We start from the raw sequence: 10562 nt of genomic DNA, 5'->3' as shown, positions 1-10562 counted from the left end.
TCTGTTTTTCATCAGTATGCGTAAAGAAGTAAAACCTCGGAGTTTACTGTCGGCTGGTTTGCCGTCTCGTCATGACCATATTTGAGCAAAGAGGCGGAGCTAAAGTATTAGAAACTTAAGTTTTAAATCCAGCACCTTTTATTGCTGGATATAAATCTAATTATTGTGTTTAAAAAGAATCTGTGACTTCAAGGAACACAATCATGACTTTACTGACAGCCGGGAAAATATAGACAAAATAAAAAAACAGAATTTTTCGGTTTGTGCAGAAAGATGAAACCGAACCTCTGTGATGTCAGAGCTCAGAGTGATGGAGAGGAGGCTCAGCGACTACCACACCCAATTCCAGCTCAATATCTGTCATTTTTCTGTGTTTGCTGAAGTCATTTAGCTGAGGCGGCCATCTTAAATCAGGATTGTGTCCTGATTGGTTCATTAAAAGCCGCTCAGCTGGTCGAGATATTTTACTAACAGGCAGGTAATAACCGTCATTCTGATCGTTGAACCTCAGCACAGCCAGTTTTATTGTCTCTTCTGTCTTTCTAAACACTTTTATTTGATATTTTTATTAATTATCCTTAAAGCGAGTCAGTCACAGATGAAGCCATTCATTTCCAGACGCTCGGCTCGTAACACGATTAATGACTCAGGATGGCATCCAGCAAAGGAAAATTTATCTTTTATTTTCCATATTCTTCGTTAGTTTTTGTCTTCTGGTTAATTTTCCGCTCACCGTGTCCGCGCTCCGAGATAACCTCACTCCTTTTAATCCCGTTATGACTCACCGAGACGCTCAGCTGGAACAAACAAATGAAGGAAAATGAGAATAATCCTCCACGCCTCCTCAGCGGCGGCGGCGACGCGTCTCTGGCACAGACGAAGACGTCAGCCGGGCCAAGGGCGAGATTCCTGACAGAATGAGTCGTTTCTGCAGCGTTATTCCAACTATTTCAACGTTGAGCTTTTTGTCTTTTTTCAGCTGCTCTGAAAAATCAATTATACTTCAGCCAGAAGCAAAAAAAAAACTAATAGACACGTTTTTAGTTCCTTTAGACACTTGTTTATTAATGTTGAGGAAACTTCAGAGTTCGCTGGAGGGTTTGTCCCGCTGTCCTCTGTCCATCAGGACCAAGGCAGAGGACATCTGACTGAGTTCAGTCTCACACTGACCTCTGAGTGAAACAGCTGATCAGATTAAGGCCCGGTCCAATCCTCGCCCTCCGTGCTCTCAGTCGAAGGGTTCGTGTCCACAGGTTACACGCACGCAGACATCGGAGAATTGGGTCATCGACATGCGCCTCTGCGTCATAACTGTGACATCCAACATGGCCGACCGGTCGCTGTTTTGGTATTTTAAGAAGCTGCCAGTACGATTTTAAAAGTACAGTTTAGGTATTTTTGCTTTCCGAAGTCCTCGCAGGAGATATTTGTCTGTTCAGATGTGTTTTGTTCTGACTTGTTGTTAGTTTTCACACCTGAACATCAGAGAGAAACAAGAATTATTTCAATACTTTCAGTTTAAAAACTGCTTTTTTTTTCGTGACAGACACAGCTCGCTCTGTCACCGCCGCCATATTTCTGCCGTTTAAATCAAAACCCTTTTATTGACACTACAGATAACAAACAAAACGTCACACGCAGCGATGAATTGTGGGTAAATACTTTGCCGAAGGCCGAATTTAGTACGCAAAGGGGGCGGGGCTAAAGAGCACTCTGGAGAATTGGGACGCACTCAAACCCTTCAGCGTGAACGTTTGAAGGACACGAGGGTGGAGGGAGGAGGACTAGGACCGGGCCTCGATCTGACTGAACAGCTGGTGTCCTTTTTACTGATCGTGTCCTCAGGATGGACAGATTCCAGCAGTTAGAAAATGTCTCCTCTTCGTCAACGAGCTGGGTTTGTTTCGTCTCTTATAATGTGAATGCTGAGTCCTTACCGAGTCCTAATTGAGTCCTTACCGAGTCCTAATTGAGTCCTAATTGAGTCCTTACTGAGTTGATACTGAGTACTAATTGAGTCCTTCCCAAGTCCTAATTCAGTCCTTCCCGAGTCCTAATTGAGTCGTAATTGAGTAATTACCGAGTCCTAATTGAGTCCTTACCGAGTCCTAATTGAGTCCTTACCGAGTCCTAATTGAGTCATTACCGAGTACTAATTGAGTCATTACCGAGTCCTAATTGAGTCCTTACTGAGTTGATACTGAGTCCTAATTGAGTCCTTCCCGAGTCCTAATTGAGTCATTACAGAGTCCTAATTGAGTCCTTACCGAGTCCTAATTGAGTCCTAATTGAGTCATTACCGAGTCCTAATTGAGTCATTACCGAGTCCTAATTGAGTCCTAACCGAGTCCTTACTGAGTTGATACTGAGTCCTAATTGAGTCCTAATTGAGTCCTAACCGAGTCCTTACCGAGTGCTTACCGAGTCCTAACCGAGTCCTTACAGAGTTGATACTGAGTCCTTACTGAGTCCTAATTGAGTCCTTACGGAGTCCTTACTGAGTTGATACTGAGTCCTAATTGAGTCCTTACTGAGTCCTAACCGAGTCCTTACCGAGTGCTTACCGAGTCCTAACCGAGTCCTTACGAGTGCTTACCGAGTCCTAACAGAGTCCTTACAGAGTTGATACTGAGTCCTAATTGAGTCCTTACCGAGTCCTAACCGAGTCCTTACAGAGTTGATACCGAGTCCTTACTGAGTCCTAATTGAGTCCTTACGGAGTCCTTACTGAGTTGATACTGAGTCCTAATTGAGTCCTTACTGAGTCCTAACCGAGTCCTTACAGAGTTGATACCGAGTCCTTACTGAGTCCTAATTGAGTCCTTACGGAGTCCTTACTGAGTTGATACTGAGTCCTAATTGAGTCCTTACTGAGTCCTAACCGAGTCCTTACCGAGTGCTTACCGAGTCCTAACCGAGTCCTTACGAGTGCTTACCGAGTCCTAACAGAGTCCTTACAGAGTTGATACTGAGTCCTAATTGAGTCCTTACCGAGTCCTTAGAGTTGATACCGAGTCCTTACCGAGTCCTAATTGAGTCCTAACCGAGTCCTTACAGAGTTGATACTGAGTCCTTAGAGTTGATACCAAGTCCTAATTGAGACCTAATTGAGTCCTAACCGAGTCGATGCCGAGTCGATATATTTTCCTGTTTTCAGTAAACCTTCGGCTCATTCAGGACCTCGCAGCTGCGATGGTTCAGTTTTTGTAACTTTTACACTTTTTTGAATGCTTTAACTTTATTTAAATTTTTTTCTGAACGGAGGATTCTTCAAATCTCTGAAAACTTTGTGCTCTTCTGCATCAGCAGAAAATAAACTTTACGACTCTGAAAACCTAAAGTTTGACCCGAAGTTCCTCTGAAAGGAAACTAGTCCTAAAAAGAGAAACTTAATTTCCTCACAGTTTTTAATCAACACAAATAATAAGTTTTACTTAATAAAAAATGATTTAACTTCTGCCACAGAGGCTCATCTGAACCGATTTCATGATTTCAAATCGCTAAAACAATAATTCTCTTTGTTTGCATTCATTCATGTAAAACAGAACATTGATTTGACCTGGAAGCCTTTTTGTCAGCGTTAAACAGCTTAAATTTAATAAACATTCTTGGATTTGACTGAAAATGAGTTTTTAAAATAAAAATGGCTGCTGCTCCAGAAATCCTGCAGTAAAGAAAACAAATCGATAAATAATTCAAGGCTTCTGTGGAAGTTAAAATCCACAGGAAACGCAAACATGTTCAAAGCTTTTAAATTAATGTTTAAAACAGGATTATTCTGATCGTTACATTTATTCATTATAACCAACATTCAGGATGTTTTCAATCAAGTTTTTAATATTTTATCCAATATTTTGTGTTTAAAACTGTAATGTTCCTAAATTATTGCACGATACTTTAAAAACTTCTGGGAGAGAAACTAAAAAAGCGTCCAGCAGATGGAGACAAATACTCATTTATGTTTCAGGTCATTAAAAAGTAATTTTATTTATTTTATTGAACTTTTATTTACGCAGCTAAGGCCCCACTGAGATCAGGTCTTCAGATACAGATAAAAAAACCTAGATATGAGTCAGTTTACAGTTTGTGGGGAAGAAACAACAAACTTGACTAATTTAACAGGAAAAAGAAAACCACAAACAAATGTTTATGACTAAACAAACAGAACCAGTTGGTTTCTGGGTTTGTGGTTTTGTTTTCTGAATAATAAACGCCTCTTTAAACTCCTGCTTCTTCTTCTTCATCTTTAAACTCCTGCTCCTCCATCCCTCCACCTGAACCTCCTCAGTCGTCTGTTTCTAATCAGCAACCAGCGGCTGATGAACGTTTTTATGTTTAACTTTTAAACTTCTGCAAGCAGCAAATAAACCGTGACGCGCCGGGACGTGACTAATTGTTGGAGAATCTACTGAAAATATCAGGAAGGGTAGAAAGTCTGAACTGCAGCCGTGAATAAAAAAAAAGGACAAAATACGTTTAATATTATTAATAAAATGTGGAGACGATGGCTTTGAATCTTTTAAAAGAGGTTTATAAAATGTTTACCTTCACATGTTAGCAGCTGATTTTACAAATTAAACATAAACTGTTTGTTTAATTGGTTTTATATGTTAATAATTCACCTCTGAACTCTCAGGAAATTTATATTTTCCACTTCTGAGGTGTTTCAGTTCACGTTTTACATCTGGGACTAACTAAAGCTCGACGTTTCTCCTCTTTAAAGAGTAGATTTGTGACTTTCTTGTCCTGAAATGTGACTGAGCAGTCAGATGTTCGTCTGACGTTTCCTCCATCGGGCCACTGAAAGGCGCTGTTGTCCACAGCCGGTCCTCTGAGGGACGAAGACGAGACGCCGAGCGAACCTCGGGTCCCTTCAGGAGCAGAAACCAGTTTCGGAGTTTTTGTCGTTTCCGAGCCGAGCAGAACCCGTCATCACCTGCATCGCCTGCTGGTGTCAAACATTTTCACAATAAAACCCCGACAGCTGACGAGGAATTCCAGGAAATCCTTCATTTGAAATAAAACACTGCAGCTTCTTTTACAGTCGGCTGATTTTAGATTCACCATAAGGATTTTTCCCCTTTAAACATGAATAATTTCTCTACGTTCAGTAATTTACAGTAAACTAAAACAATCCTCTGAATTTATGATTGCAATAAAATAAAATCTGCTATTATCACAACTTTATAAAACCGAGCAGCATCACTAATAAAGGTTTGTTCCTTAAATCTGTGTTCATGTTGGCCTTTATATATATATATATATATATATATATATATATATATAAAATATAATAATCAAATATATATAATTCACCTTTTAAGCAACCTAATAAATTCCTACAACGGAAATAAATAAAAGGAAATAATAACGAGCGACTACTAGTTCAAATATGTCCATTTTTTAAAATAATATTTGTAAAAATCAAAAAAACATTTAATTTAAGGTGTCACAGAGAACAAAGTTAAATAAGTTTATTTGTTTAGCCATTTTAAATCTGAATGCAAAAGAAAAAGAGCTTTTATTTACTTTTCTAAAACGGAAGATAATATAGTTTTTATTTTAAATGTTCTATTTTATTTATTTAACGGCTTCGGGGTTTTTTTGCCCCGGTGAGGTTCCTGGAAGAACTCGGTCAGCTCCGCCCTGCAGAGGAGAACGGTTTTAAACGTGGAAATCTGTTGTTTTTCTACGTCTGAATTTAATCTGGGCTGCAGGTATTAGTTTGTGTGTGAGCTGGCAGGAAGCCCCACACAATAGCAGGCACAGGTGTTGATCAGAAAGAAAGAAAAAGGGAAATGATTTGAATTATCGTTGCAGAATGAATCTGGCACGTCTGCAGGTGGAAATAGATTTAAATGGAGCCTCAAACTTTAGTGAAAAATCAAATTTTCTTTTTAAATGTTGTTATTATCCCAGCCGAAGGTGTGAAACTCGTCAGTTAGTTTCAGACTTATTTGACTTTGTTTCATAATAATTAGCTCAAAAATGCTCTCAGTAATAGTTCCTAATTCTTTCTCCTCTCAAATTATTTTCAACCTGTTTTTATAAACGTTCATAAGTAAAAAAAAAAAAATCCACCAAAATTTATTATTCATCTGAGATGTGATTAATATGCAAAATTATGCAAATTAAGATGCAATTAGGCTCCAATTCTCTGGTGGAATTTTCCATTATAATTTAATACAAAGTAACAGAGTAATTGGTGTCACGTGTAATTACGGTTACTCAAGTGCACTTTCAGGCATGCAAATGATTCACTATATGTTGGTTATCCTATGCAAATGCACCATGTGGTGTTTTAACAAGTTGGGGTGGGGGGGCACAATGGCTGCGCGGTTACCCGGCGGGGTTGAAACCACGCAAAGCGACGCCAGGAAGTACGTTTTCAAACTTTGAGGAGCTGGGATTATCGCCGGCACGCAGACTTTCACGTCTCACCAATCGATTAGAGAGAGGAAGCTGGTGGGGTCGGCTTCCAGCGTCAGACTGTTGAGTTCAGAGGAAACGCCGCTTCTCGCCGCTTCTCGCCGCTTCTCGCCGCTTCTCGCCGCTTCTCGCCGCTCCTCGCCGCCTGCCTTGGTTGCAGCTTCGTTACAACAGTCTGATCGGTGACGCTGCAAATGTCACGCTCAGGATGATTCCGCCGCGGCCTCCCTGTGACAAACTTTCCCTTTTTTTCCCGGGGCAGAGAGAGGGGAGTTATGTAACCGGAGTCTAATAGGAGCAGAAGGACGTCCTGGAGAACGTGAGCAGCTCCTTCTTCTCCTTCTTGGGAGGCAAATTGATTTTAAATTGTTACAGGGCTGGTTTACACGTCCTGACATCCTGCTTCTCTCTGCCTGACACACACCTAAACACACACACACTCCGCAGACACACAGCCGCTGCTATCTGTCTTGTTATGATCAATGCTCTGAACAAAGACATCCTCCCTCCCTCCTCGTCCCCCCCGCCGCCGCCGCCGCCTCAGCCATCCTCTCCGCCTCCACTCTGTGTCTGCCTGCGTGCACGACTCTCTCAAAGAACATAATCCCTCAACAAAATGGAAACACAAAGGAAACTTGAGCTCAATCCTATAAACGCACGGACACAGCACACAATGCCTCCTCCCACCCGTTTCCCCCCGCTGCCTTCCCAACAGCCTTCAATGCCCCGTGGCACAGATCAGGCTTTATCAGCCCCCCCCCCTTCCTTCTCCTCCTACATCCATCCTTCCATCCATCCCTGATTTATACTCCAACACTACCTCCGCTCCGCCCGGCCCAGCGTCTCCCGTTCCTCCACTCGGGGACGGCTGGGGGCTCTTAATGTCTCCCGTTTCAAGACCAATTTATCCACTTTCTGCTGGCTGGTCCTGATGCGAGCAGGTTGTGACATCATGACAGCGAAGCTGCAGCTCGCCTCCTCGACAGCAGGCGCTGCTGCTCAGAAAATATCAACACCGAACAGCAGAAGCTGCACGAACTCGACTTTAAAAAAAAGTTTCATTTTTCCACTTTCTTGCATTTTGCTCGTCATAAAGATGTCTTCGCTGCTCTTCGTTACCAGGAGACGTTTGTCCAGCAGGTTAGAGTGAGGACAGGATCGAAGGACGGTTAGTTGTGAAGAGTCAGTATCTTACATGCTGGAGTCGAGCTGTTTGAGCCCAAACTGCGCCGGCCTGCCGCTGCTCAGGATTTATTTTAGAAACAACTTTAAAACCATAACTTTACTTTTAATTCTTTAAACGAGTTGCTGCCTTCTTATCTGTCAGTCTTCTAACTTTGAACGCTTCTTTAGGACCCGAACTCCTGCAGGGCATTCCTTTTTCAGTTCTCTTTGCTGCCTGAAGGGAATGAAGGAGTCCTCGGAGGTGAAAAGGTCACAGGGGTCGAGTGAGAAGATGCTCCTGGATGTTCAGGGGAGCGGATCGAACTCTCTGTGATGAAACTGTGTTTTATTTAGAGACCCAGAGGTGTTTCAGAGCCAGCACTTTACAAACGTTTCACCCTCGTCAGTCTGTTGCTTCTCAGGCCGGCGGCGCTGACTAATCAGAGAAGATCGGGCTTGTAGGTGCAGACTTATTAACCTCCGTTTCCAGGAAACGTTCACAGGAAATGTTTTCAATCACACCACTAGCCGTTGGTTGGAAACATGTCAGCGGTGGCGTTATTACTCTCACATCGTTGTTCAGAAACAAGACGACTTCCTCTTCTGATCCACTTTGGTCACAGGAAGACTTTTAAAAGGTGAACTCAAACACACGAGGTGCCGCTGCAGCGTTTAAAGATAACTCGCCAACTCAAAGCAAAAGCTGAGGAGATGAATTCTCCACCAGTTGGCGGCGTTTGACCTCGCAGCTCGCTTCGTTCTGATTGTTCTGCGTTGCGTGCGGCGGATTCTGCGAGCTGAAGATGACTTGTGGCTTCGACAATGTAGGTCACCATCAGTTTCCATGTTTGACTACAACTGTCTGCACCCATTAGAGCTGAGCAGAACCTGAACCCGGGCCTTGTTTGTCCCCAGAGGGGGGTCAGGGTTCAGGAGGCTCCTGCAGGTGGGGGGGTGGGAGGAGGAGGTGGAGGAGGGTGACGCTCTAACGTGACGAGGAGACGAGGAAGACGGGTGGTTGGGACTCTCGGTGACTGCGTGTTCTTCTGAGAACCACTTACCGCCCCCGTGTTCTCCTCCAGCTCCAATCCCTGGGAAGGTGAGGCAAGCTCCCCCCCTCCCCCTTTTAACTCCCCCTTCACCTCCCTGAGCTGCTGATTAAATCAAACCCAAAAGCGAGATAACAGAGACAAAGTAGGCCGCCTTTGCTCGCTGTCACAGGAAGAGGAAGTGCCCTGGTGTGCCTTCACCTGTGCTCGGTGCCTCGCTGGTTGCTGCCGCTACAACGTGTTGCACAGCTGGAGACGAGACAGCAGGCGCGTTAGATCAGAGAGCCGAGACGTACGAGCGCTTCCTGCGACTGTCAGCACGCCGAGTGACCGTCTGAGCCCCGAGAACAAAGGAGGCGCGCAGAAACGGCGCTCGTCTCGGCTCCAACTGAAAACGGCTCGAACACCACGAACAGAGGCTCCCAAAGCAAACTGTGAACGAAAACCTAACCTGAACTGCATCTAATGCTGCAGTTTTCCAGACACGCCGACGTGCGCGGAGGACTCGGCTGAGCCACGTGACCGAGCTGCGTCAGGCTGGACGGTCCGCGGAGGGAAACCAACATGGTGGACGCGCAGAATTTTAAACATTTAGGTGGAAATATGAGCGAAAAGAAAAGAGGCCGAGAACATGTGGAGCTTCGGCCGAACTTCTCCTCGATCAGAACGGAAAAACACACAACAACATGCTGCTGTAGGTCCTCAGTCATCTGGGAACCGATAAATGCAAAAAAACAGCTGTTTCTGGTTTTAACACAAGATAAAATAAAAACTGACCTGAACATTACTGACATCCCAACATATTAACCAACAATAAGTGCAGATTTTATTACCTTATGAATCTGAATATATATATATATATATTATTTAATATAAACCTAACTCTGATTTTTAAACGTCAGGTAATTTGTCTTTAAATCATTTTTGGACATTTAGCCTCCAAAGTAGTAGAAAGAAAACGGCTTCAGATTATTATTTTTATTTATTTGTTTTGCATTTCTCCTGCCAAAGAGCAAATCCCAGAAACATCAGAGATGTGGAAAGGCGAGTCCTTCTCTATAAATTCTGTGAATGTCTGGTCTCTTTTCATGGATTACTGTCATTTGCCATCCACTGTTGTGAATGCCTGCCAGGCTGGCGTGCCATTTCTGGGCCTGTGTTTCCAACCTTGATATATTTGCCAAATGAATATTTGAAGCTGTAATTAAATTTATCCCACCTCTACACCTTCTGTAAGATGGCCACCTTGCACATTTCTCACATGCCATATTTCAGCTTTGTGTGTGCGCGCGTGAGAAGAAAAACACAGCTTGTTGCCATTTTTTAATGATTTGGAATGAGGGTATTTTAAGGAATAAATCTGATTTCAGGACACCCATAATGGTCCTGCTTGCATATTCAGACATAAATACTCAGCGTGATGAGAGGAGCTTTTAGATCTGCCTCTGGCGTCGTACACAAACTCCGTAAAACGTCAGTAAATATTATAAAAATTTGGGGAGATGAAATTACGGCTGAATCTAATGCATTAAATGGCTGATTCTGACAGACGGGTTCAGAGTCGGCGTGGTGTTCTCGTTAAAATGTCTTCCTCACATTTAAAACCAAAAAGTTTTATTTATGGAAGGTGCCTTTTTTACTCTACTCCTCATAGTGTTTTCAAACATTTACTTTTCCTCCATTTTTTTAATCTTAATCCACAAATTTAACAAAAATGCTGCAGCTGGAGGTGGAGAATATCCACATTAACAACATATTAGTTGTTAATGTGTTCAGATAAAAATCATTCTTGGGATGTTAGGATTTATGTATTTGTACCGATTCATGGACTTTATGAGCAGCTGTGTAAGGATGTAGTTTGGAGATTAAATGCATTAATTTATCACAACTTTGTGCTGATAAAATATGACTAATTTAATT

The sequence above is a fragment of the Kryptolebias marmoratus genome, linkage group LG16 (genome assembly GCF_001649575.2).
Source record: "Kryptolebias marmoratus isolate JLee-2015 linkage group LG16, ASM164957v2, whole genome shotgun sequence".
Classification (NCBI taxonomy): domain Eukaryota; kingdom Metazoa; phylum Chordata; class Actinopteri; order Cyprinodontiformes; family Rivulidae; genus Kryptolebias; species Kryptolebias marmoratus.
Note: the sequence above shows the minus strand (reverse complement) of the source record.